The 25,421-nt window shown below is 48.8% G+C and overlaps 1 pseudogene; it reads right to left on the reverse strand.

The window, feature by feature from the left end:
- Positions 1–496: 496 nt before the first annotated feature.
- Positions 497–1,121, reverse strand: LOC119361303 (annotated as a pseudogene).
- Between the last annotated feature and the right edge of the window lie 24,300 nt (positions 1,122–25,421).

Consider the following 25,421-nt stretch of genomic DNA (forward strand, 5'->3'; position numbering starts at 1 on the left):
AGAACCGCGGGGCTACGCCGTCCTGCGACGATGATTAGAGATTCCAGCGACTAGCCGTTGCTTGAAACTGGAAGCGGAAGTTGGCCGGAGACCTCAATGGTAGTGTAACTTTTATCACCCAGCGGCCTCATCTACCTGGTCTCCAACTCATCCCGGCCGACCACAGATGCCGGTAGGGGCAGAGATATGTCAACACCATTGTGTGCTTCAATCTGCTCCCTCACCAAGGCAAGCAGACGGAGGGGGTGGAAGCGCCACCTCCGCACATCGTTGGACTGTCCAGGAAGTTTCGCATGGACAGCGAACGGAGCTTCAAGTTCATCAGAAAGGAAGAGCTCGATAAGTTGGAGGGCTACCGATTTGTTCGCCGTCCTGTGTGACATCGACATCATTAGCACGTGGCCACGGAGAAACCAGCAGCGGGAGACGTGATGGAGACGATGGTGGGTGTGGACTGGAGATCAAGTATCAGCTGTTGTGAGGACGATGAGGGCCTCTACGAGCACCACTGCACATTGTGCTGGGTGGCGATGGAGTAATCATTGTGTATCTGAAAATTATTCGAAGTTTCTTTAAAGAATGTTCATCACGTCGTATGAAAGTTCACCCTGTCTTTAAAAAATATCTATCATGCATATACAAAATGAACATCTTATTTTTGAAAAAATCAATGTATTTTAAAAATCATCATACTTGTAGAATGTTCATTATGTATTTAAAAATGTAATGTATAAAAGATTATCATTATAGAATATAAAGAATTGATAAAATGAAAAAAAAAGAAAACCAGTTGAAAACTAAAAAAGAAAAATAGAGAGTGAAGGCGTCCATGACGATGATGGAGTCGTCCTCGAACTTGCCCTGCATTAGGCCCATGATCTCGATGGTGCCGCGGGCGCGGGCGTGGACGACCATCTTGAGGAGCGCGAGGGCGGAGATCCTAGCGCGCGGAAGTGGTGCGGGTCGGTGGCCCAAGGCTTCTCCTGGTGGGCCCGCGCGTTGGCCGCCTCGTCATAACAGTAGATCGCGTCCATCGCGTCCGGGTCGGAGGCGGCGGCCGGGATGTTTTTCTCCAGCTCCCACGTCTGCCTCGCCACCGTCGACGACGAGGTGGGCTCCATCGCGCTGGCTGCGCCGGGCGTCCGCTGACGGCAGGGCAAAACTCTAGCTTGGAGCGGAAGGGGGGAGGAGGATGAACAAGGGCAAGAGGGGTTTACTTAAGTATTTGATCCTCACTATTTTTATTTATGTCAACATGCACACATGCCACCTCATCAACTCTACTACTTTTATTCTCTTAACAAGCATGCATGAAAATGGTACACATACGAATTCCCTCAACATGCACACATCCTATTTTGTCAACCCCACTGCTTTTATTGTGCTCAACATGCATGAGAAATATAGTACTACTTAATTTTTTTGTAACTATACAATAATCAAATACAACAAATCATATGTATTATTAATCTTTTATCTCATATTCAAATTTAAAACAACCAAATCTCATCAAAATAATACTATATTGCAACCAATTCCTATGTGTTTCCGCCGCAACGCGCGGGTTATCGTCTAGTGCTCTGGAAAAAAGACTAACCCAAATATGATGTTGAGCCAAAATATCCTAGAAAATGAATTTGAACCGATATTTATCTTACTCAATAAATTTAATACTACCTTCCGGTATTTTTTATTTTGTGAATATACCTTGCAGTGTTGTTCCAAATGAGAATAAAAAAGTGAAGTCTTGCGAACCAATCTGTGGTTGGGTGGTTAGGAGGATAGTGATATTTTCTGTCCACCAGGTTTCAATCCTAGAATTGGCATTGTTGCTCGCATTTTTCAGGATTAATTTCAGGCCTTCGGGCGATGTGCGTTCAGTGGGAAGAGACCTTCTACGAAGGCGTCTGTAGCCGGATCAGTCTCTCGGAGATGCTCATAGAGACACGGATCGTCTGATGTAGCTATCCCTTCCTTACCATGGGATCACACGCTCGGTGGAGCCCACATGTCAGTGATCCAATGGTAGGATAGCCTGAGTGTCATGCGTCCGCACTATGTTAAAAAAATTTAAAGTGTTACACTCAAACTGTTGTCGTCGTCAGTTGCTGGATTTTGTTATATATGTTATCTATTCAGATTGTCCCATGTGTTGTTAAAACTAGTCTCATTAGTAAGGGGCGATGCATATGCCATGGGATTAATCAACTCCGAATTGCTTAGCTGACGAATCTTTGATGCTTGTTTGATCATTAACAGGGTCACTTAATCTAATACGGTATTATAGCACGTAGTACATTGCATTGTCAAGTAGGAGTATGAGCGTTTTGTCGTTCTGCAACCTGCAGTGCAGGTTATCTGCACCCGTATTAATTATCAGTTTATCACGCCCACGAGGCCACGATTCGTCGTGCCTTGCCGTCAGAACATATGAAATGAGAATCTAGCATATAACCTCTGCATTGGATGGATGAATTGAATACGGTGTCCTGGTAGTCCAGAATCTCTCGTGTGGTTTGTTACCATGTATCAATGGCCGGTCTGTAGTCTGTACTGTTTGATTGTTCATAGGACGAAGCTAGTTTGGGATTTTTCAAAACATGGTTACCCTTTTTTTTTTTTGCTATTCATGGTTCTAGCATGTTAATACTCACTCCGTCCAAAATAAGCGTCTGAACTAACTTGAGACAACTATTTTAAGACGGAGGCACTATCAGTCAGTTCAAGTATGATCCTACCTATACATCCATGTCTGCCTTGATGATTAATTTTAGATATTGTAGTGCAAGTCTGTGTTCTTTGGGCCATTGTGCCGGCCGCGGGCACGCGCCAACAGACCAACGCATGTTAGGCACCTGGGTAATCGATCTAGCCACAGTGACCACGCCATATAGCATCCATGGAGATTCTAATTATGCTGCGACAGCACCATCATGTATTCACGTAGCACTGTGCGGCATAACTAACTTGGCCCCGTACCCCATACTGTTGCAGCACGTACTCACTACTCAGGCCGGCCAGTAATGGCGGTAAGTTGTGAGCGATGAGCCCATGCAAACCGTACCCGCGCATCGATCATAGCTAGGTAGGGCACATCACAAGGGCAACTCCAACGCCGGGACATTGTTAGAGTATATCTCCGTGTATAGCTTATCTTCTATATCTAAATAGGGGCACCCCACTAGATGATTTTTCTGTGTTCTCAGCCATCCACGTCATCTTAAATTATGTCAGCCGCTTGATTGACCACAAGTGGCTCAGATTTGCAGCCCGTGCTTTTTTTTAGAGAAAAGGTGTTAGCCTGACTTTATAGATACTAGGACAATGCCCGTGCGTTGCTACAGGACCATATGAATAAAGGCATTGATCAATATTGTGTGCCCTATATTTTTATTGCCAAACCTTGAGTCACTTGCAAGCTGCTACAAAATGAATTTTGTGTCAGCTGATGCATCTTGTATGTCTGCAATGAATTCACTACTCATCTGAATTTCTTTGTTTCTGGAAAGAGAACTCATAAATTGGACATCATTGACACCAGCAGCGAAAGATTGGCTCACCATTCTTCAGCAATCCCTCCATTATGTGAATATCCTGTAGCGATGTAGAGATATGGAGATTAAACACATTGCCTCACGCCGCTTCAGATATGATTCCCATGATGAGAGCTCCCTATGCTTGCCATTTGATCATAAAGCCTAAGTTTGAAATGATCAGCGCCATTGATGTTTGAGTCCTATAGCACCTTGCAATCCCTCAAATATTTTGTTGTATCTCGTATCCTAATTATGCTATGTGACTTATCCCAAATAGCATAGCGTGGTAAGCTTGTGGAGTGCACGCTTATTCTATCTCATTCCACTACATCTTCGACTTACCTGGCCACCGTGGTAGCTCCTCTCTCTCCTCTCTCTCCTCTCTTTTGCTGCTCCATGTTCTGATCAATCATACAAATACCTAAAAGCATAAAAAGAAGGGAAAATCATATCAGCAGTATTACTTCAAAAAAAAACTATACATATATATCAATATTACCGTAGCCGGTGTAGAAAGAAAATTAGAACTGAACACTTGGGGTTAAGCTGATCAAATGAATGTATGAGATGAGTATAGGAGCAACCTTTTACCTAGCGCTTTGTATTATGGCAGGTTAGCACTTTATAAGACAGTCTAAACTACAGAATGACACCCAGGTGACCCAGCCTTGCTCGCATTTGTGCATGCTTCTATTACCAATGGAATAAAAGCCAAATTGTCGACCGCCTTTACTGAAACATGCCACTACTTCTGCAAATACTTTCGCTGCATATATACTGATGGGACCATCTCAGGCACCTGTCGTCCAGAGCGTCATGATGGAGACAACGTCAGAGAGGAGGATTGTCAATAATACTCAAGCAACAAGTACTTGTATTATGTTGTGCAGCTATCAGTATACAAAGTTATGTTTTCTCTATTCTTAACACAATTACGCGAAGAAAAAGAACAGGCTTAACTTCTATGCATGTGGGTGTGCGGATAAACTAACCAAATCATAATATGTATTTTTACAAAAAAAAACCGCTTATTGCTGAATCTTATCATAGATCTAAGCACATCACAAATCCTTCCATCCAAGTGTGAATTTCATTTGTTCAATAAGAAGGAGAACACACCTTACTTGCATTCAATATGTGTAAAAAAACAAAACAAATATCACACGCACACCTTTGTAATATAACTGTGAACTGGCTGGGACATCTAAATAGATAAGAGCAATTGAAAAGGAGAAGAGCACACCTTACTTGCATTCAATTAGTGTAAAAAACATCACAAATATCACACGCTCACCTTTGTAATGCAAGTATGAACTGGCTCGGACATCTAAATATATATAAAGGACCCTCAATACCAGACAATCTTATAGTTAATTGCATAAACAAATTGGTATAGCTAGACTGAACAAATTGGACACAAATTTGCAGTGGTAAAAGGCACAAAAACATGTGAAATAAGATTAGCCTTTTCATCAACTGCATATGTTTCCACATGCTTGCGCCGCAACCTCCGAAACTGGTTAAGGCCGTATGAAAAAAGTTAGATGAACTACTCTAGTCATAACATTGACCGGACAAAAGGTTCTGAAAATTTATTATGTGTGCCGTGTGAGAATAATCTATTTGACCTGCCTCATCGTCTACCAAATGTTAGAATGATAGAAGATTCAATTTATTAAACCATTGCAGCCCGTGCATCAAACCTCTGAAAATGCGTAAAGCAGTCATACCTGCGCGTCAGTGAACTCGTCAATCCGCTTCATGATTCACCAGGTCCTCCATCAACACCTCGTCTTCCAGTCATCACCTATCATCTAGTCAACCCCGGTGGATGTCTGGAGGCCCCGAACCGCCTCTCATGTCTCACGCCTCAGATTCCCAAGTGCCTCTGACACACGCGTGCCCCTCGACAGCGGTGGAGGTTGCCTCGGCGTGTGCCTCGGTGTGGTGCCCGGGAGGGAGCGGTGGGAGGACTGTCATGGTCGGCGGTGAAGTATGACACCTAACATTGCTCTCTAAACTGAATTAAAAAGTAAATGAATAACCATCCACTTTATGGTATCCCACCTTGAAAAAATTGTTGTTTACATCTAAACCTTTTACGCGGGAATACAAATAATACACACATACAAATTACTTTCTCTTCCATCGCGAAGCATGTTCTGTAATAAATGGCTACTACCTGCACTACGTGAATCGACAAACCATGATGCACACAAATCTCATAACCGGCAGTTGACAAAAGCAATCACCAAATAACATTCTGCTCGCCAAACACATTTGGAGCATGAAATTTCTGACCTCATGGACGCGCCATGGAGAAGAGTAAGTTCATAAAATACTCCTACCTAAATATAAAATCAGAAATTTGATCAACAAAACGGGCATGGAGAAAAATATATCAACAACTGTCAAAAGGCATGACCTACAGTGGATAGACTGAGGTCTCGGCAGTGCACGGATCCGCCCAGTAAAGAACATATCCAAAGAGTTCATAAATAGAAAAGACACAATTCGATGTTCAGTACCAAAACAAAATACGTCACTGTATCATAAACTCCGTACCTCCAAATCCTGTGCTCTGCACCTCTTATACTTGTAAACAACTGAACAAATCAACATGTATAGAAATATCATATTGATGTACAATCTCAATAACCTAAACCTGAAAAAAATATTAAGTCAGTACATGGACCAAATCAACTTTGTGACTGGTTTTAAGGTTGCAATTGAACACTTGCAGACATGGACGACCCAAATCAACCTTGGCTAATCAATCAACAATTGATTTGAACATACGGAGAAGAATCAACCTTCTTGTGATGCTTCATGAAAAAACAATATCATTTCCCAATCAATGAACAAACATGTGAAACCACTTTTGATCAGAACATATGAGCTAGCCTATCGGCAACAATTAATTAAATGGTCTACTACTTCAGATGCTGAAGAATGAAATCACGCTAAGAACAAATAAGGGGGAGGTAGAAGCCCACGTCGTCATTGGAGAGGCGGTCCGCTGTGAGTTTGGGCTGTGTTGCCCTCTCCTTCCTCTTCCTCTTCCCATGCGGCCGACCAAACCGGGACAACATGGAGAACGACACCCACGGCGGGGACATGACCCAGCAGGCGGAACCAGTAGTTCTCGTGGAGGTGCCGGAGACATGTGAAGGTGGCGCCGAAGGTGCTCGGATCTGGCCGATGTGAGGGTCCATTGCGGCTGCGCAGTTGAGTCCTTGGTCCGCGTCCGGGAGGGCCGCAGATGAGGTCGTCGGGGCGGCGGGCTGCAGCGATCGGTGGAGGAGCACGCGTGGGCGAGCGCGATCGCGAGGTGGTGCCGAGGATGGCGATCGGCGGCCGAGGACCAGAGGGGCGGGTGGGGTTGGAACCCTACATAGTGTGTTTGTTGTGTGACGTGAGAGATGTGGGCTTTGTGGGGCTTGGCCCATGTGCGGCTGCGCGGGACGAGCGACGAGGGACGACGATGCCGAGCGACGTAAGATGGGAAACGGAACCTTGCGTTTCTTTTAGATAGTAGAGAAAGCCACCAGGCAGAGTTACACCAGCAATACCACATAGCATACAGGTTTTAAGGCCACAACACATAGGTAGCAATACAAGGCCTCCAGCCTAACATGGCACGCAGGCCAGCAAAACAAGGAAAGCCAGCCAAGTAGTTAGGAAGCCGTCCTCGAAAAGCGCGAAAGCAGGGAAGACGCCGTAGATTTCATTTTGGATAGCATGACGTCGAACGCCTGACGGTTCCCTTCCTTAGTCAACGATCTTTACTGCTGCAAAAAGACATTGGCTTTAAATAAGCAGCCGACAGGGTTAGCCGGAAAAATGTGTTCAATCGAGAACTTGTTCCTAATAGTCCACAGCGACCACCCGATCGCAGCCCAGCCCACTAAGAAGACCCGCTTGGACTGGCCAGATAAGGAATTAGTATATTGCTTCAGGTCCTCAAAGGAGGAGGGAGTCCAATTAACCTGAAGCCAAAGTCTGATGCAGCTCCACATGAGTTTCGCTAAGGAGCAATGGAAGAAAATATGCTCAGTGTTCTCAAGAGCCCCACAGAGAACGCACCTATCAGAGCCCGGCACATGCCTCTTCTTAATTTGATCAGCCGCCGGAAGCTTACAGCGGACAGCTTGCCATAAGAAGATCTTAATTTTAGGGGGATTCGTGCTGACCAAATATCCTTAAATTTCGTAGGGCGGCCACCGGAAATAAGCTTAGAGTAAGCCGACTTAACAGAGAATCGCCCCGAAGAGGTAAGGGGCCAAACCACGGAATCCTCTTCCTCCGAGAGCAAGGGGAAGCAAGCAGTAAGGCGCTGCCAGTCTTCCAACTCTACAGGGGAAAGAGAGCGCCGGAAATCCAAAACCCAACCCTGTGCCGAGAGCTCAAAGATAGAGATCTCGGGATCAGCACAATAGGAGAACAGAGACGGAAAGGCAACCACAAGTGAGGTGTCCCCGACCCACCAGTCTAACCAAAACCGAGTGGACTTACCATTCCTGACAACAAATTTGACAAGGGACCGGAAAATCGGCCGCACTTTGACCAGTTGGCGCCAAAATTGAGAGCCACCAGAAGCTGAGGCGAACATAGGGCTCGAGGAGGGGAAATATTTAGATTTGAGAATCGATAACCAGAATGGGCGCTCCTCAAGAGACATAATCTTCCACCACCATTTTATCAAAAGGCAATTGTTCATAACTCTCGTATTAATAATGCCAAGACCACCCTTGTCCTTAGGGAGGCAAATGATGTTCCATCTGACCATCCTATATTTGCATTTATTGTCGGCAGAGTTCCAGTAAAAGGCACCCCTATGCTTGTCGAAACCAGAATGAATTCCGCCAGACATAAGGTAGAAACCCGTAAGGAACATCGGGAGAGAAGAGAGGCAAGAATTGGTAAGGGCAACCTTGCCCGCCTGCGAGTTATACCGTCCTCTCCAAGGAAGGACTCTATTGCCAACTTTCGCAACCACCGGGGCAAAATCTTTTGCCAAGAGTTTAAACGGAGAAATAGGTAAGCCCAAGTATTTGAGAGGGTAAGAGCCAAGGGAGCAGTTTAGAAGGTGAGCCACCCGTTGAGCTTCCGAATCCGAAACCCCAGTCACAATGACCTCGCTCTTGGAAAAATTAATTTTAAGTCCCGAAAGAGCTTCGAAGCAGAGCAGAAGAAATTTCAGATTAGTGAGACTGGTCTCATTGAGCTCCACCATAATGATGGTGTCGTCCGCATATTGAAGATGAGTAATGCCATGAGGAATAAGGTGAGAGCTCACCGGGGAAATATGCCCAGCCAACGCAGCACGAGAGAGGATACGAGATAAAGCATCGGCCACGAAAATTGAAAAGCAAAGGGGACACCGGATCCCCTTGTCTAAGGCCCCTACCATTAGCAAAAAACTCACTAGTTTGGCCATTCACCACCACAGCCATGTGCCCACCAGCCACAAGTTGCATTAGCCGATGCATCACTGGACCCTCGAAGCCCTTTGCCAGTAAGACTTGCCGAAGAAAAACCCAACTCACCGAGTCGTAAGCCTTCTCAAAATCAAGCTTAAGAACCACAGCCTTGGTCCCCTTAGTCCGTAGATCGTGAATTATCTCATGCAGGCAGAGCACCCCATCCAAGATGAATCTCCCTTTAATGAAAGCGGATTGGAAAGGGCTAATGACCCGATGAGCTATCGGGGAAATTTTATTGGCCATTCCTTTAGCTGGCATCTTCGCGAAGTTGTTAATCAGAGCAATGGGCCGAAATTGCGAAATCAAGTCAGCACCTTTAATTTTAGGGATAAGGGTGAGAACCGCGTAATTGAGCCTTGAGATATCGACAGTGCCCAGCCAAAATCCTTGGATAATTGCTTTAATAAGGCCTTTTAACTGAGGCCAAAAATGCCTGAAGAAAGGAATGGAGAATCCGTCAGGGCCTGAAGCCGCATTAGAGTTAGCGGACCGGATCGTATCGAAGATTTCCTCTTCAGAGGGGGGGGGATAGGAGGATATCATTATCAGCACTTGACAACTGCTCAAGGGGAGACCAGAGGTCCGGAGCAAGCTTGAAGCACTGGGCAGGTTTAGCCGCTAACAAGTTAGAGAAAAATAGGACCACATGGCGAAGAATGACCAAAGGGTCAGAAACCCTAACACCATCGATCAGCAGGCTATCGATTAAGCATCTACGACGTCTGCCATTTGCAATGGCGAAGAAATAGGCAGTGGGCGCATCGCCCTTAAGGGTCCAGTTAATCGTGCCTCTTTGTTTCTAATAGACTTCCTCCTGCCGGTGAATATCCAAGAGTGCTTTTTCTAGGCCGTACCGTAGCTGCCATTCGACCTCGGAGAGACCAGAAATATCCGCACGAGTATCGAGATCACCAATTTGGGCAACCAGCCTCGCTTTGTCACGCCTTGAATCAGCAAAGTGATTTTTAGACCATCCTCTAAGAAATTTACGCAGGCAGTAGGAAACTTGATGCCAATCATCCATTGGACCAAAAGAGCGACGAGGAGAGGAAAGAAAGGCCGTGATCTTCCGAGCCAACAAGGTGGAAAAACCCTCCACTAAGAGCCAAGACGCATCGAATTGAAACCTATGGCAGCCAACTGAACGAGACCCATCGTCAAGGATGAGGGGGCGTGATCAGAACCAACAATGGGAAGGGCACGAAGATAAGCCCGGGGGAATAAAGCATCCCAGCCATGGCACAGAAAGACCCTATCAAGAACTGAGTGGATGGGGGAAACTTGACGGTTAGTCCAGGTGAAGCGGGTCCCAACCCTAGGGATTTCACGAATGGTCGTATCCCTGATGAAAGTGTTGAAGGCCTCAGCCAAAGGCCAAGAAAAATTAGAGGAGCTCTTATCAGAGGGATATCTTAACAGGTTAAAATCACCCCCAATCAAAAGGGGAAGCTGACAGGACTCAATTTATTATAAATCTCGTCCAAGAAATTGTAGGAGAGAGAGTGGTCTGCCGGGCCATAAACAACCATGATCTCGAGAAGAGAATCGAGGGAACGATGGGAAACCACCATGCTAGCCCAGTAAATACCATGGTCAAAAGCAACAAAATAAAATACATTAATATTAGTGCCCAGAAGAAAACCACCCGACTGCCCAACAGAGGCCACAAAATTCCAATTGAATCTATCTATCCCAGTAACAACCGAAAGTTCACTCGGGGATAAGGAGGGTTTGAGGGTCTCAACAAGGCCAATAAAATCAACATTTTCAGACCGCACCAGGTCTTTGAGTTGATCCCTGCGCCCCCTAGCGCAGAAACCTCTGATATTCCAAAATAAGGCCTTCATCTGAAGGAGAGGTTTTTAATTCTAAGGCTCGACCTGCACGGAGCCTTGCAGGGTTTAGCACGCTTCCCAGCCCTACGTTTCTGAACCGGAGAGACCTGACACCTGTCAGCCTCCCCCACAGCTCCCCCGGCCACAACCAGAGGAGCAGATACACCAGCCCCAACCTCCTTGGCTTTAGCAATGTCAGCCTGAGCTAGCTCGTTAGCCCTAATCACATTAAGTAAGGAAGAAGGGGAACCCAAGTTGGAATCTAAGCAAATCCCTACATTATCTAAGATCTTAAACAACTGCTCATCAGACTAAGACGGCAAAACTAAACGAACAGGAGACAGATCCTTAGGAGAAGGAGAGGACGAAGCTGGGTGCAAACCTGAAGGAGGGAGATCCCGCGTCGCCGCGCGCTGGGCCGCCCGGTCCGCCACATGCTCGCCTCTGTTGGAGACCCGACCGCTCTTGCGAGCAGTAGAGGCAGGAGAACGCACTGGCACCGGGGGAGCCCGGCCGGGGGAAGCAGCGGCCAAGGACGGGCCCGAAGCCGCACCCAACTCCACCTCCAACCTGCGGCACAGCCCAGCCGCGGACTGCCTGGAATCCCCGGACGCCCTGCTCTTAGCCGAGAACTTTTTCACCGACGATTTCTTCCTCTTCTTGGACGCCGACGGGCCAACCGGAGGCAGATCCTCAATGCCTGAGAGCGAAGGGGAGGTGGGGCGAGCAGGAATATTAGAGCACGCCGCCGACAGAGGGGTGCCCTTCGTCCTAGCAGAGGCCGCGACCCCACCACCCATACCAGGCAAGGAGGCTTGTGCCCCACCGCCCGCCCGAGCTCAATCCTTCATCAGCTCTTGATCTTCAGGAGTCATCCCATCCCATTCAGATTGGGTAAAGCGCGGGTTCGTGCCATGCATCGAGTCGTCAGGGCATCCATCACCATCCTTGCTCTTGTCATCATTACCAGGGGCCAGAGGCGGACGAGGGGGGAGGCGAAGCCGGGCCAGGAGCACCCTCCACTCGGACCCGAAGCCGGAAGCCACCCGCCGCAGGGAAGACGTCCACAGCACCACGGATGCAACTAGGGTCAACACACCAGACCCGAAGACGAGCTGGACCAAGAACAGCCAGCGAGGCTTGGTCAACCTCGATGGGCTTGCCGAGGAGCACCCCAAAAGCCATCAGGAAGGCCGGAGTGCGCATATTAGGAGGAACATCATCCACTAGCACCCATACATCAGACAGCGAGGAGATGGCCTTAGACCCATTGGAGGAAGCTTTAACCGATACCACTAGCTTATTCAAAGGAAGCGTGAAGCTGGTACAAGAGGAAATCATGCGAAGGCTCTCTTTAGAGGGAAATGTGGCAGCAAACTCAAAATCAGATAACTGGCGAATCTGCCAATCCCACCCGCCTTCACCCCACAGCCGAAGTTCATCAAGAAGGACCTGGGAGGAAATGCGCTTGTCCTGAACAGAAATGACACCCACATTGGACAGCGACGGGATAGGAGCAGCTACAGGAACCTCCCTATCAAGGGCAAATAAAGAACAGCCCGGAAGGCCGACACCATAGTGAACGAAGGAGGGAGGTTTGACACGGTTTTGACAATCCACTGTGAGATGGCCGTCCTCCCTACAGATGAGGCAAAAAGGGGGGTTTTCACAGCAGGACTGGAAATGGCCAGGACGATGACACGCGAAGCAAGTGAGGATAGGATTGGAGACCTGGAAATGAGGGGGGATGCGACCAGGACCACGGGAGGGAGGAGGAGGGAGGATACCATCACCAGGAGCACCAGCACTAGCACCGGCACCACGCCCCGCAGCACTCCCAAAAGGACGCCGAGCAGGAGCCCCCGGCGCACCACGGGGAACGAAGCGAGACGGGCCACCACCGACCACCGCCGGCGCCCATGGCGGCCCGCCACCCCGGGGGACCAGCGAAGGGGGCGACGAGGATGGCCCCGAGGAACCTTCCCGACTCCCCAGCGCCGCCTGCTCCCAGGGATCGACCGCAGCCACCGGAGCACCAGAAGCAGGAGGCGGAGGGACCGCCGACCCAGACCCAGAACCACGAGGGGACGCACCAGCCGCCTGCGCCGCAGCCCCCGCACCCGGAGCGAGCGAGGCATGGAGCTTGGCCCGGAGCGAAGCCTCATACTCCAGATCCGCGACGACGTCACCAGATCCGTCACGCCCCCGCTTATGGCCGGAGACTGCCTCGCAAGAGGACCCGCGGGAGTGATCCATCGCGGCCACCGTCGCGAAGGGAAGGAGGAGGGGAGGTGAAGGAGTAGATCTGACGAAACAGCGGATGGGGTGCCGGCGCCGATGCAAGTCAGAGGAGGAAGCAGGAAACCCTAGAAAAGGGGGAGCCGCTCCCTTCCAAACCCATAAATATCCAGAGCTAGCCAGGCCGGGCTCGCCAAGGTGGGCCGAGGGGGGATAGGGCGAAATCTGGGCCAACTGCGGCCCAGTAGCCACAGAAAGAAGGGGGGGGGGGGGCAGAGGGGGAAGCCAACGAAGGAACCGAAACAGGCCCACATGGCCCAGCAGCAACCGAAGGGGCCCGCGGCCCAGCCCGGGGCACCAACGCCAACCCCGATCCCAGATCTAGGGTTGGCACCGGCGCCGCCGCCACCGAGGGAGCGGGAACCACGACCGAAGGCGAGCCAGGGAGGGAAGCCGCCGAAGGGGAGGACGCCGACGACTCCAACGCAGCCACCCCTGAACCCACCAGCGACCCAACCAACGACCAGGAGGCAGCGTGCCGGCGACCGCGAGCGACGCGGCACCAACCATCCGCGTCCACTCCAGACCCGACCGGCCTCCCCCGCTCTCCCGGAGCAAACTTGCGTCGGCGCCCCCCCGCCAAAGCCACCGATGACCCTCCCAACAGAGCAGGACGGGAAGGGGGGGAGAGCCTCAGAATCCGAGCCGGAGTCATCCGAATCGAGCGCCCAAAACCTGTTTGCCCGGGGCGCAGCCGGGGCCGCCACATAGGGCGGGGGAGCCGGAGAACGGGAGGGGACGGGACTCGCCGCCGACGAGGAGCCCGGAGGGGACCGCAGGAGGGAGGGAGAGAGGGAAATCGCACAAGGCTGGAGCGCCGACGAGGGGGAGCTGCGGGGCGGCGACGCCCCAGGAGGGAGGGGGGAGAGAGGAGAAGAGAGCGCCATTGCAGCCCGTGCTCCACGCACCCAGTTTTTTTTATAACACTACGCCCCAAGTTGATTCCTCTTTCCTCGGTTCCTTCCTTCCGAGAACGCACCAATTGATTTCCTCAATTAAGTTTGACGTTTCTACTGCCCTATCATCTCCCTCATGAATTACTTTCCCCATCAATTGATTTCAATGCCTCTCTTTACCTTCTGCGGCTGACCATCTTCATTCTCCTCAAAACAGGCAACCTCCAGACGGAGACCTTGATGTCGTGCGCCATGGGGACGATGTCCATCGTTCCATACTTGAAGGGCTGGCCCTCGACGATCTATCGCCATATTCATGTGGAGGTACGCCGAAACCCGCAACATGTAGCTGCACCCAACCACCGGGGGGCTGCCGCTGCTCGACCACTACTCAATTTGGCTCGGTTTAGCCCCTACTGGGTCCTGTCCCCCGGCCCCCGCTCGCGTCGCGGCCTCGCAGGAGCTGAAGTGGACACCACAAGAACTCTGGTGAGGACTGCCCTATTCTCCATCTCAGTGTTCCCCTCGACAAAATTCCATCTAAATGTTTTTTGCGGCAAACCGATACTAAGCATGGACAAGTGAAGTCTGCCTGATCCCAATTAAAATAATGCCTCTGTCACCAAGGTACTTACGAGCAGAAAGATGAGGTTGTTCCCGTTATTTATTTTGCGTGAGTTGTTCCCCTGAACGCATATGTGTCTTTGTGGTGGAAGCGATGCATATGTGCTGTGGGGGATTGATGTGTATTACTGTACGTATGTAGATCATTGTCTCATTTTTCTAACGAATTGTATGTGGTTCAGGGACATATACAAATTCTAAGATGTATCATGAGTTGCTGCTGGATTTCTTTTGTGGTGAATCTGAGGCAACCCCTCTCAAAGCTTCTGCAGTACTCCTCACCTTCCAAAAGCTTTGGCTAACTTTTGTGGTAAGTGGACGCCATGGTTTTTGCTTGGATTACATCCAACTTGATTTGTTAATGCTGATCTGTTTTGTGTGATGTATTTTCCCTATGCATTATATGCTCCTTAATAATGATGGTGATTTCAGTATCCTACAGAATCAGAATGTAAACAAATGGTCAATATGGCTTGCAAGGTAAACTCCTCGATCAGCACAGCCAGGCCCCCGTGTCGCTCTCCCGCAGGGCGACTCGGGCGGCGACCAGATCCGCCCGACCTAGGCCACCGCTTCCTGGCCCCCTCCGCCTCGCCGCCGCCGGTGGTCACCTCCGGCAAAGCCCGGCCTGGTGACGGCGGCGGCGGGGATTCGCCCTTTGCTGCTGCTCGGCTCCCTGCGGGGCCTGTTCCGTGGCGCCTGTTCGCCGGCGTGCGGTCGGCTGGCAGCGGCGTTTGAGCCGGGGCGGCGGCCCTGGACGTGGCGGAGGCGGCCTTTCTCTGAGCCGGAGGAGGTCGGCAAGGGGGCGGCGTGGCCGTGGTGGCTGGGCATGGTGGATCTTGGGATCCCGCGCGCAGTTCTTGCGGCTCGGTGGGCGCGCGATGGATGGCGGCGCGGCGGGTTTGCAGCGTGGTGGCTGCGGCCAGTGGGGTGTGTCGTGGGGCGGTCGTGACTGGCATTGGCCCGTCCCAATGGCAGGTGCAGGGATGGCTCCGCCGGATCCGATCTGGGCGTGGATGGTGCGGAGCTGCGTGGAGGCTGCGACAGTGGTGGCATTCGGTGCTTGGGTGAGTGGAGGAAGCCGGGGCGGCGGCCCCGGGCTGTAGGCCATGGCGTCTTGGTCATGGTGTGTGTCTACCTGCATCTCACTCGCAGCTTGAGGTGCTGCTGTGTGGGTGTTGTCACAGTTGAGCTTGGTGGTCGACGACGGAGGGTGCAAGGCGCAGCGGGAACAGCTCTGACGATCTCCACGCTCATGGGTGGTCCAGATCTGCAGGCCTCTGTAGGGATGGGCGAGTTTCGGGCGAAAGCCTTGTCCCGACTCTGTCGGTGCCGTCGACGGCGGAGCTTTCGGGCGTCGTTTCCCTCCTTGGAGGCGTCGTCGTGGAACTCCTCTTCCTCTATGAGGGGCTTGGGCTCTCTGGGTGAAAACCTAAGCTCCAGATGGTTTCCGGAGCGGGCGATGACGGCGTTTTCGTCGTTTCCCCCTTGGGGGCGTTGCTTGGGAGAGCTAGCTTGTGCTTGGTGTGTCTGGTTTTCTCCTACGTCGGGTTTGGTGAATGCCGGGGCAGCGCCCCCGGACGGCTGATGTGTACCGAGGCGGCGGCCTCGGAAAGCGATGGGTGAGGCGGCTCCATGGGGCGGGGCTGCGGCTCGACCTTCGCTTGGGTGGCAATCTTGCGCCACTTGGGTGGCAGGTTTGTCGGCTCGTTCGACGCGCCCCAGTGGCGGCGGTTGGATGGTACGTCGGGGCGGCGGCCCCGGATGTGGTGCGGAGTTCGTGGTCTGCATGCGGTTGCCGTGAGCAGCGTGGGCTGCGGGCACCCGGGTCGTGCGGCGTTGCAGCTCGAGTGCGGGCGATGGCATGTCGGGGCGGCGGTCCCGGAAGGTGGTGCTGGTGGGCTGCGCAGGGCGCGGCGTGCTACTTGGTGGTTTGCGGCGGTTGTGGCGACCAGACTTATGTGGCAACGATGATGGTGGGAGCGATGTCGGCGACGCGGCAATGGTTGCGATAGTCGGCTCTTCTCCGACGTGTCCGCGGTTTTGCCTCGGTTTGTTTGTTGCTGTGGAGTCGAAGCTGCGGCGGCGGGGCCCTGTGGTATACGATGACTGGCTGCAAGTGGCCCGTTTGGTGATCTTCTGTGGCGCCAGCTTTCGCCTAGTTTTGTTCTTCTGAGTTCTCCGCCAGAGTCGGAGCTGCGTTGTCTGGCTGCAGGTCGACATGTTGTTGATGAGGGTGGGCTTTGCCCTGTGTGTGTTAGTCTTTGGGAGTGGGCTTGGCCCTTGTTGTTCCGATTTTTGCCCACTTTTCCGTAATTAACTGGGCAATTCTCTTCTGCTTAATTAATAGATGAGGCAATCTTTGCCTCCGTTTCAAAAAAAAAAAAAACTCCTCGATCCATGGATATAGTGCGGCATCTATAATGAAATGACAAGGTACAACGTTATGTATACAGCTTCCAATTGTTGATATATAAATCACAGCATTCAAATTATATTCATCAGTGGTATTTACTTATTTTATGAAGTTTTAGATGTCACCAATCTCCTCTATTTGATAAATTCTTGCACCTTGGTTGGGCTGCACGGATGCATGGCAACAAGTAAGGCGACGAAGTGCTATCGAACGCCAACTCTCTCTGTTGCATCTGCAATTCTGCGTGAGCATCAGCGGCTAGAATGAGTACATCACGTAGAGCAATTGCAGCCAATTACCAGCTTAATTATTTTTCTCACCATGCTATGGTCCCATTCAGTGTAGTGGAGATAAGTGAACTGATAAAAAAAATATAAGAGATGTGTAAAAGAGGAAAAATATATACAACCACAGATTTAGCAAGAGAAAACCTGGGCTTAACTCGCTTTGCTTATTGAACTTATTACATTTTGCAAGACGTATACAGTCACCTTTAGATGGGTACCAGTGACATATGATAAAATTAGTACTAAAGCTTAAATATGTGTTTGGCTGCCTGATGCATAGTTGGATAGGATGGGAAAAGAAAATAATCATTCAACATAATCAGTCCCCTTAATTTGGTTTCCATCAAGAAATGTAGACTCGGATGTATTCAAACTTCTCCTACTTTCTATTTTGTCAGTAGCTTGGTGTACTGAAGACATATATTTGAAAATCTTTCTTAATTATTCTGGCATTATCACCATTTTCTGTTTAGTCAATGTATTAAATGTTCCTCTATCATATAGAAAATCATGAATGTACACCATCTATTTAATTTGTACTGCTAGCAGCAAAGTAAGTGTGCAGTTTAATTAGCATAGTTTGGTAAGCAGCAAGAGTGAATTTTATTTAGCCTCATTTGGTAATCAGCAAAATAACTTACTACTACAACACACATCTATATAACATAATCCTGTCGTATTTTCAGCTTAGCTTATCTTTTTAATCACAGGTCAACAACAGGTACAAATGGACAACCAAAGTAGCAGGTACTCGATCCCTACTGAAATTGATATGCCCTATATTTTATTTCACTTCTTACCTTGATTGAGAACATACATCTATTTTCTCCAGGATGTCACCTAATTCCGCAAACAATAATTTGCCATGTTCTACCATCATTTCAATAAGAGAAGCTCAAAAGAAATACACGGATGCAATTGCAAAGAGGAAGAGCACAAAAGACCTAGAGTTTATAACTGTCTGGTGACCATCTATTCTCATATGTTGGATACATATTGTTGAGTATGAAGAATGAGATACCATATGTCCAGGTCGTAGTAATTGCTCAAGGCACACCTACAAACAACATCAAAGATATCCTGCAACAGTATAGTTGATGCTACAAAGTGCTATAGCTTTATCATACAATATATGGTTCATGCTATAAACTGCTAGGTTTAATCATGCGGTGCATATATGTACTGACAATAAATTTCAGTCATTCCCTATATAAGAAATCTATCACTTTAATGATTCAAATTATATTCTTCTTTGAGATGCCCATGTTACTCTGAAAATCCACATAAAAAATTCCGCAGCAACGCGCGGGGAATCATCTAGTGTATAGGAATATTCCAACCTATCTGATTTTGTATGATATGGTTGTGATCTCCCATGGCCTCCAAGGCATGTAACTCTCATGTATTCCTATATATACGTAACACGAGGGCCGTCCCATGTGTGGCGCATTGCCTAATCATTCTCGTTTACTTGTATCAGATAGATCGATCCTCTCCTCCTCAACCCTATCACGCCGCCGCCAACCTTCCTGATCGCCGTCCTTTAGCCATGGCAGGAACCGACGCTTCCACCAACTCCTCCCTCACCTCTCCCTCCCTGCCCGCCTCCCACTCCACCACCGCCGGTACCCTCGTCACCACCACCATGCCCGCCTCCGCCTCGCCGGCTGTCCAGGTCGCCAGCGTGCGCACCCACGTGCCCGTCACGCTTGATCTCCACACCTCCAACTTTGCCAAGTGGCGGATGCTCATCCGCGTCCTCCTCGGCAAGTACGACTTGCTCTCCCACGTCAGCACCGTCACGGCCCGGCGGACCGCACGACGGACTGAACTCGTGAGGACTATGTCGTCCGGTCCTGGCTGTACGGCTCAATCTCTGACGAGATCCTTGATCTGATCATGGCGGAAGATCAAACGGCGCATGAAGCTTGGAACCTCATCTCCAACCTCTTTCTGGATAACGAGATGACCCGCGCGGTCTACCTCGAGGCCGAGTTCCGCGGCCTCGTACAAGGCGACCTCTCGGTCACCGCGTACTGCCACCGCTTGAAGGCACTCTCCGACGCCCTCGTCGACGTCGGCACTCTGGTCACGGACCAAACTCTCGTCCTCAACTGCCTTCCGCGGACTCAACCCGCGGTTCACCGACATCACCATGATTGTGACCATGCAGAACCCACTCCCGACCTTCGGGAAGACGCGCTCTCTGCTTGTTCTCCGCGAGACTCAGCTCGCCAACACCTCCACCGTGGCAAACCAGACCGTCCTGTACGGCGGCCACTCCTCCCCGGGCTCCGGCGGCTCCAACCCCAACCGCCGCGACGACAACCGCGGCGGCGGCAACTCCGGAGGGGGCGGCAACCGCAACGACGGGAACTGGCGCAAGAAGAAGCAAGGCGGCGGCAACTCCGGTGGTGCCCGTGTCGGTTCAGGCGGCCAGTCCGCGGTTGGCCCGTGGATCTGCTTCAACCCATACACGGGCCAGCTGCTGCAGCCTCAGGATGCTCCCGCGCCGTGCCCGACCAGTGGAGCCGGCCTGCTCGGACCGCGTCCCCCGGTGCTGCCACCCACCCATGCGTTCACCTCCCTGGCTCCCCTCCATGGCAAGGCCTTAGGCACCAACGCCCCTCCGGTCCCCGGCTATAACCCAGCACCCCAGTGGGACTGCGCCGCCCTGATGGCCACCTTGAACAACGCTGCATCAGCCTCCAACGTCGGTGAGTGGGTCATGGACTCCGGAGCCACATCCCACATGGCCTCCGACCCCGGTATGCTTCGCCATCTCCTTCCTGCCTCTTCCTCCTCCCTTGTCACCGTTGGCAATGGATCTACTTTTTCTCATACTGGTGATGCTGCTATTCCTACTCCCGCTCGCACACTTTTTCTTCGCAATGTTCTACTCGTTCCTCGTATTGTCAAAAATCTACTTTCTGTTCGTCGTTTCACCATTGATAATTTATGTTCCATCGAATTTGACCTATTCGGCATCTCTGTGAAGGATCTTCACACCAGGGCCGTGATTCTTCGCTGTAATAGCCATCGAGACCTCTACGTGTTTCCCTCCTCGGTCATCAACCATCACGCCCATGTACTCATCGCCACCACCTCCACCGAGCTTTGGCACCGCCGTCTAGGACATCCAGGTCGCGACGCTATGTTGCATCTTCATAAACAGTCATCTATTCCTTGTAATAAAGCGGCTTCCCACGTTTGTCATGCTTGCCAACTTGGCAAACATGTGCGTTTGCACTAGGTCTATCTCACATTGTGTCGAACCGTTTCAGTTAGTACATTGTGATCTTTGGACATCTCCTGTTTTGAGCAACTCTGGTTTTAAGTATTACCTTGTTATTGTGGACGACTTCTCACATTATATATGGACGTTTCCTCTTCGAAACAAATTCGACACCGCTACCACACTTATTAATTTTTTCACCTACGCCTGCACCCAATTTTCCCGTCCGCTCATAGCAATGCAAGCCGACAATGGCACCGAGTTCCTCAACTCCACGATCACCACCTCCTTTGCCTCTCATGGCATTCATCTTCGTCTTTCATGCCCATACACTTCTGCTCAAAACGGCAAGGCTGAATGTGCCATCCGCACCCTCAATGATGTTACACGCACTCTTCTCTTTCAGTCCTCGATGCCACCGCCTTACTGGGTGGAAGCCTTGGCTACCGCCACCCATCTTGTCAACATACGCCCCTCTCAGTCCATCGCGTTCGCCATCCCTCACATCCGCCTACACACCCTTCCCGACTATGGCATGCTCCGAGTATTTGAATGTTTATGCTACCCTAATCAATCCTCCATCGCCAAGCATAAGCTAGTGCCCCGTTCTGTCGCATGCGTCTTCCTTGATTATCCTGCTAACCATAAAGGATATCAGTGTCTTGATCCTCAAACACGTCGCGTCATCATCTCTCATCATGTCGTCTTTGACGAGACGATCTTTCCCTTCTCTTCTTCTCCGGATCACCCGACCAACCCCCTTGCGTCGTTGGATTTCCTCCTCCACCTCGCAGCCACAGACACCTCATCCGCCCTCTCTCCTGCGGTCCAACCCGCTATGCATGCCACCCCTTCGCCTTCCCCTGCCCGCTCGCCCACGAGAGTGCCTAGCCCCGCTGGACCGCCTAGCTCGGCCAGCTCGGCCATCCTCGCTGACCCGCTGAGCGCGCCTACCTCCCTCGAGGCTTCGCCCGCTCCTGCTCCCGATTTGAGCGCACCTTCTTTCCCCCTGCCATCGTGCACCGGCCACCCTCCCCTAGCAACACCCACACGATGCTCACTCGCGTCAAGCGCGGTCTCTTTCAGCCCGTTTAGCGTGTGAATCTTATGGCTTCCGACTCCTCTATTTCCCCTCTTCCCAAAACATACCGGGGTGCTCTCCAGGACCCACACTGGTGTCGTGCTATGCACGATGAGTTCGAGGCGCTTGTCACTAACCGGACGTGGTCCCTTGTTCCAGGGCCACCTCGTGCTCATGTTGTTTCAGGGAAGTGGATTTTCAAGCATAAGTTTCATTCCGACGGCCGGCTTGCTCGCTATAAAGCTCGGTGGGTGGTCCGCGGCTACTCTCAACAGCTGGGCATTGACTTCGACGAGACATTCAGCTCGGTTGTCAAACCGGCCACTATCCGCATCGTTCTCAGCATTACGGTTTCCCATGCATGGCCGATTCACCAGCTTGACGTCAAGAATGCCTTCCTCAATGGCAACCTTGACGAGGAGGTTTATTGCCAGCAGCCGCCTGGTTTCATTGATGCTCGCTGCCCCGACTATGTCCGTCGGATTCACAAGTCACTCTATGGCCTCAAACAGGCGCCCCGTGCATCGTACCAACGGTTTGTTCTCTACGTGCACCGCCTCGGGTTTGTTGCTTCGAAATCAGACGTCTCCTTGCTCATCTACCACCACGGACAGCAGCTCGCGTACATCCTCTTGTACGTTGATGATATTGTGATCACCGCTTCTACATTCCCGCTCCTTCAGCACCTGACACAACAACTACACTCGGAGTTTTCCATGACAGATATTGGAGACCTTTCATTTTTCCCTGGCATCTCGGTTACCCGGGGCACCAATGGCATGGTTATCTCTCAGTGACAGTATGCCTTGGATCTTCTTCAGCATGCAGGCATAGCCGACTGTCATCCATCGCCCACTCCAGTTGACGTCAGGGTCAAACTCTCGGCCATCGATGGTGCTCTGCTTGATGATGCTACTACTTATCGGAGTTATGCTGGTGCATTGCAGTATCTCACTCTCACCCGACCAGACATCGCCTAAGCTATGCAGTAGGCCTGCCTCTATATGCATGCTCCCCGCGAGCCGCATCTACACTTGGTCAAGCGTATTCTTCGCTACATCAAGGGTACCCTTGATCTCCGCCTGCATATTCCTCGGTCCTCGTCTTTGACTCTCACGGCCTACTCCGATGTCGACTAGGTTGGTTGCCCTGATACTTGGCGGTCTACCTCAGGTTACTGTGTCTATCTCGGTGACACCTTGGTCTCTTGGTCCTCCAAGCGCCAGACCACGGTTTCCCGATCGAGTGCTGAGGCAGAGTATCGTGCTGTGGCTCACGCTGTTGGAGAGTGCTGCTGGATCCGTTAGCTTCTTACAGAGCTCCATCACCCCTTGACTACTGCCACAGTCGTTTTTTGTGATAATGTCAGCACAGTGTACATGGCCTCCAACCCGGTGCAACACTGTCGCACCAAACACATCGAGATCGACATTCACTTTGTTCGAGAGAAGGTGTCCCTTGGTCAGGTTCATGTGCTTCATGTGCCATCATCTCGACAGTATGCTGGCATTATGATGAAAGGCTTATCTTAGCAGCTCTTCTCGGAGTTCAGTTCCAGTTTATGCCTCTTGCCAGCTGACACACAAACTGAGGGGGGATGTTAGAGTATATCTCCGTGTATAGCTTATGTATAGGAATATCCCAACCTACCTGATTTTCTATGATATGGTTGTGATCTCCCTTGGCCTCCAAGGCATGTAACTCTCATGTATTCCTATATATACGTAACACGAGGGCCTCCCCATGTGTGGCGCATTGCCTAATCATTCTCGTTTACTGACATATTTCGTCGGCTTGAGTCCGTCTTGGTCCATGTGGACAAAAACCACAACCCAATGAGGTGTTTGGCTATTCTGTTTGTTTCATGTCTATGCGGACGCAAATCCGTTCTAAATTTAGGTCTAGTTTGTGTCCACACGAATACAAGATAGATGCGCCGTGTGCCCACTCAGTGTCCGCCCCGGACCCACCTAGCAGCCATCCAATGACCACGAGTTCGTCATTTTAAATATGGTCATCTCGCATTAAAAAAATATTCAACTTGTATTTGAAATTTGTTCACCGTGCATTTGAAAAAAAATTCATCGTGTCTTAAAAAAATATTCATCATGTATTTGAAAAGTAATCATTGTGTATCAGAAAATTGTTCACTATTTCTTTAAAGAATGTTAATCATATATATGGAAAATGTTCATTGTGTCTTTAAAAAAAAATCTATCATGCATATACAAAATGGACATCCTATATTTTAAAAGAAGGAAATCGTGTATTTTCAAAAACAACCAATTTGTAAAAAGTTCATTATGTATTTAAAAATTTAATGTGTAAAAGATTACATTTATAGAAAATAAAATCAGGAAAAAACAACAGAAAAGACAGTTAATAAATAGCCAAAAAAATAAAGGGAAAAATATATACCGGAAATATTAAACATTGAAATACCTGAAAGACCGGAATAAAAATAAAGATGAGAACATGAAAAAAAACGAATACGTAAAGTTTGTTAATAAAAATCTTACCACCATTGTTCAACGGAAAACAAGTTAAGGAATAGAAACTATGATTTTTTTAAATTTCTTTCATAAAAAACATCGCATATTGATAAAAACAATTCGCCTGGTATTAAAAAAATGTTCACCATTCATTTGTAATCATGTTTTAAAAATATTCATCTTGTATTTTTCAAATATTTGTTGTGTATTTGAAAATAATGACAACTTATTTGGGAATTTAAATATTGTATATTGAAAACGTTCACCCTGTCTTTAAAAAATATCATACATCATGTATTCAAAAATTAAATATCATGTATATTGTTTTTTATCATATATAAAAAATGTTCATTGTGTATTTAAAACATTTCATGCGTAAAATATTATATTTGTAGAAAATAAAAATAAGTATCTGAAATAAAAAACCAAAGGGGAAAAGATGAAAATGAGTAAATACAAAAAAACTGAAAAACTAGAGAGCAAAGAAAAATGAAAAATAAAAGGTTTAAACCTAGAACAATGATAAAAAAGGAAAAAAAGAAAAAAATGATTAAATAATTTTTATTAATATTTAATTTATTATAAACATTGTTAAATATGTTTAAGAAGTGAAAGTAAATAAAAATAAAAATGTATTTGAAAAAAGAAATCATCGTATATTAAAAATATTGACGTTGTTTTCCAAAAATGTGCACCGTCCATTTGAAAAATGGTCATGATGTGTTAAAAAATACTCGTCTTTTGTTTGAAAAATGTTCGTAGCATACTTGTAAAATATTAACATTTTTTAGAGAATATTCATTATATATATGAGAATTATCAATCATGTCTTTTAAAAAATATCAATCATGCATACAAAATGAACTTCATGTATCTGAAAAATAATATGATTTATTTTGAAAATTTATCATATTTTAATATGTGCACTGCATATTAAAAATGTTAATCTATAAAAAATATACTTATATAAAATCAAAAAATTGATTATAAGAAGGAATAAACAAAATGGAAAAATAATGACAGCTGATAGGAAATTAAAAAGAATAAAAATAGAGAGCAAAAAAAAAACTAAGATAATAATAATAAAGAAACGGAACACTGAGACAGGACCAGAAAACAAATAAAAACCAATATTTGAAATGAAAAATAGAATCAAAGTTTGGGTAGAAAAGTTGGAACGGAAAAGAAAACTACTAATTGTAGACAAAGTGTTCAAAAAATAGCTGATGGGTCAA

The sequence above is a fragment of the Triticum dicoccoides genome, chromosome 2B, assembly GCF_002162155.2.
Source record: "Triticum dicoccoides isolate Atlit2015 ecotype Zavitan chromosome 2B, WEW_v2.0, whole genome shotgun sequence".
Taxonomy (NCBI): domain Eukaryota; kingdom Viridiplantae; phylum Streptophyta; class Magnoliopsida; order Poales; family Poaceae; genus Triticum; species Triticum dicoccoides.